Source organism: Notolepis coatsorum (assembly GCF_963971535.1).
Source record: "Notolepis coatsorum genome assembly, chromosome: 4".
Classification (NCBI taxonomy): Eukaryota; Metazoa; Chordata; class Actinopteri; order Aulopiformes; family Paralepididae; genus Notolepis; species Notolepis coatsorum.
Genome location: NC_140168.1, coordinates 21273731 through 21277969, shown reverse-complemented (window position 1 = coordinate 21277969; position 4239 = coordinate 21273731).

Genomic DNA, 4239 nt, shown 5'->3' with positions numbered 1-4239 from the left:
TTTCCTGTGACAAAATGGCATCCAATGTAATCAAAAAAGTCAACCAACGAACTCGATTCTTGTACCGGATCTCCTCTCTGGTAAACAAGAATACCCTGAAGACTCTGGCAGGAGCACTCATTCAAGGGTACTACGACTATGCTTGCACCTCATGGTACCAAAGCACCTCAAAGGCACTAAAAACAAAATTACAAACATCTCAAAACAAACTGGTCAGACTACTGCTTGACCTTACTCCTAGAACCCACCTCACCCCTGCCCACTTTGACAACCTAGGATGGCTTAGAGTAGACGACAGAGTACAGCAACTTGCAATGGGCCTGGTCTACAAGATACACTACACGACCAAGGTACCCATGTACATGTCAAAATACTTCCCAAAGGTCAGTGAATACCACGATCACAACACCAGAGGGAGCTCCACAAATCATGTTAAACCCAGATTCGGCTCAAACAAGGGACTAAACACGTTTCGCAATTATGCCACATCAATGTGGAACGCCCTACCCAAAGCTGTAAAGGAATGTGAATCACTACCCACTTTCAAAAACACTCTCAAAAAACACCTACGGGAGACTGCAATTCGAAACTGGCCCCTGTAAATGTCCTAACACAACCCCCTCCAATGTACAGTAAATGACGAAATATGGTCTTGTCAATATTCCAATGTACAGTTTTGCTTGTACAGTTGTACAGTGTGTGTCCCCCACCCCTCCTACCCAACCTCCCCCCCACCCACCCAACCACCTCCAATGTACAGTCCCCCCCCCCCCCCCCCCCCACCTACCCAACCTCCTCCAATGTACTGTTTCTCTTTTCTGGACTCTTTTCGTATCACAAACAGTACTGTATTTGCAAATCTGGTATGTCATAAATGTATAGATGTAGCAGTACTGTCTATCTGTATGTCATGTATGTCATATATGTTATGATGAATTGAAAATGGGGGACCCTGATGTAAACTAGACGAAAGTCTTTCTCTGGTCTGCATCCCCTTAACAATTGTATGTATTGAGCTGTACTGTACTGTACCCATTCTGCAATCTGTTAATAACGTTTTCAATCAATCAATCAATATCTGTATGTCATCATGTCATATAATATATGACATGATGACATACAGATATTGATTGATTGATTGATTGAAAACGTTATTAACAGATTATTAACAACATATTATGTTATGATGAATTGAAAATTGGGGACCCTGACATTTTGACCTCTGACAAGTCCATGATCTCCAGTAAAGGGGTGATAGCATGCGGGTTAAGTGATCATTATATGATTTTCTGTACCCGCAAAAAGCTAAAACAGAAGGCCGGCTGTCACAAAACAGTCACATCTAGAGACCTCAAAACTTACTCTAGAGAGGCCTTTAACCTAGAACTGGGGAGCTTGGACTGGTCAGATGAGCTCAGTGGTACACAGGTTGAAGAAACATGGCTTGGATTCAAAACCAAATTCACAGCAATACTCAACAACATGGCACCGATAAGAACCACCAGGGTTAAAAATCGCGCTGAGGCATGGATGCACACTGAAATACTGGCCGCTATGAAAACCAGAGACAAAAAATGCTCTGAACTTCATAAAAGTCAGACAAAGCTTTCCAAAAGCTCAAACAGTGAACTCCAAGCCCACGTGGTTGAACTAAAAATCCAAAGAAACAGACTAAGAAATGACGTAAACACCATGATCAGAACCGCAAAAAGAAATTTCATCAACGACAAAACTGAGGAAAACAAAAACAAACCCCGCGAACTTTGGAAATTACTCAATAATCAACTAGGCTGCAGTAAAAAACTTAAAACCAGATTCTCAAACATAAACATAAAGACGGACAACACGCTCATCACAGACAAGCTGGATGTAGCCAATTACTTAAACATCTTCTTCACAAACATAGCCACAACACTGGTAAACAAACTACCCTCCCACTCAGGGCATTATGGGGTAGAACACATAGTAGCATACTACAAAAACCTAGGGGTCCACAAAGACGACTTCAAACTTGAAATGGTAACAACCGATGAGGTACTCAAAAAATTGAGCGCCCTCCAACCTAACAAGGCCACTGGCCATGACAACATCCCCTCCAAATTCCTCAGAGACGCAGCAGCCGCCATCACCCCAGTCATCACACACATAATAAACCTCTCTATAAGACAGGGGCACGTCCCCAAGGACTTCAAACTTGCGAGAGTGACCCCTCTACACAAAAAGGGCAGCAAATTAGACCCAGGCAACTACCGCCCTGTTTCTATTCTTACCTCCATCTCGAAAGTCATGGAGAAAATAGTCTACGAACAGGTCGAAAAGTACCTGGCGGAAAAAAACCTAATCTACGAATTCCAATCTGGCTTCAGAACGTCCCACTCCACTGACACATGCCTCCTCTATTTGAACGACCACATCAAACAAGAGGTGGACGCTGGCAAATACTGCGGCATGGTCATGCTGGACCTACAAAAGGCCTTCGACACTGTCAATCACTCCATTCTAATGGACAAGCTAAAAGCAATTGGTTTTGATAGCCTATCAGTGAGCTGGATGCAATCCTACCTGGAGGGGAGAGAACAGATGGTAGAGGTAAACGGTACTCTATCCCCCCCCCTCACAGTGAGCTGTGGTGTTCCACAAGGAAGCATACTAGGACCGCTACTCTTCCTAATTTATGCAAATGACATGTCGTCAGCCTGTGACTGCAACTTGTTCCTGTTTGCGGACGACTCAGCCCTGCTGGTCTCTGACAAGAACAAATTGCAGGTTGAAAAAACCCTCAGCACGGAACTAGGCAAAATCTGCATATGGCTCGCTGATAACAAACTATCATTACACATGGGCAAAACAGAGTCCATTCTCTTCGGTTCAAATAACAAACTCAGCAAGACCGACGGATTCTCAGTTACAGTGGGTGACAATATTGTCACAAGGAAAGACGAAATTACCTACCTGGGTTCCATCCTAGAGGCAAATCTTTCCTGTGACAAAATGGCATCCAATGTAATAAAAAAAGTCAACCAACGAACTAGATTCTTGTACCGGATCTCCTCTCTGGTAAACAAGAATACCCTGAAGACTCTGGCAGGAGCACTCATTCAAGGGTACTATGACTATGCGTGCACCTCATGGTACCAAAGCACCTCAAAGGCGCTTAAAACAAAATTACAAACATCACAAAACAAACTGGTCAGACTACTACTTGACCTGAACCCCAGAACCCACCTCACCCCTGCCCACTTTGCCAACCTAGGATGGCTTAGAGTAGACGACAGAGTACAGCAACTTGCAATGGGCCTGGTCTACAAGATACACTATACGACCGGGGTGCCCATGTACATGTCAAAATACTTCCCAAAGGTCAGTGAATACCACAACCACTACACCAGAGGAAGCTCAACAAATCATGTTAAACCCAGATTCGGCTCAAACAAGGGACTAAACACGTTTCGCAATTATGCCACAACAATGTGGAACGCCCTACCCAAAGCTGTAAAGGAATGTGAATCCCTGCCCACATTCAAAACCGCCCTTAAAGAGCACCTACGGGAGGCTGCAATTCGAAACTGGCCACCATAAATGCCCAAAACCCCCACCACCTCCTAATAGACAGTCTCCTCCCCACCGCATGTATATATTCCCTCCCCGCCGTATGTATATTTCCCTCCCACCCACCCACCCCCTCCTAATGTACAGTCCCCTCCCCATCATATGTATATACTCTGTCAGGATCTAGGGGTAACAGTACTGTATATTTGAATACCGCCTATGTCACAAATGTATCAGTACTAAATACCTATATGTCCCTATGCCATAAATGTCATGTATGTTGTGTATGTCATAAATGTCTATATGAATTGAAAATGGGGGACCCTGATGGAAACAAGACAAACGTCTTTCTCAGGTCTGCATCCCCTTAACAATTGTATGTATTGAGCCGTACTGTATTGTACCCATTCTGCAATCTGTTAAATAAAGTTTTCATTCATTCATTCATTCATTCATTCTGGTGTAAACAAGACGAAAGTCTTTCTCTGGTCTGCAACTGCATCCCGTGTGTGTATTGAGCTGTACTGTATTGTACCCATTCTGCAATCTGTTAATAAAAATGTCAATCAATCAATCAATCAATCAAAGGGTGTGGAATGGATACTGTGGTCGGTGACGTCACTGCGACGAAGAACGTGCCCGCCCCCCCCCCCCTGTGTGTGTGTGCGCGTGCGCGAGGCAGTAGCGGAA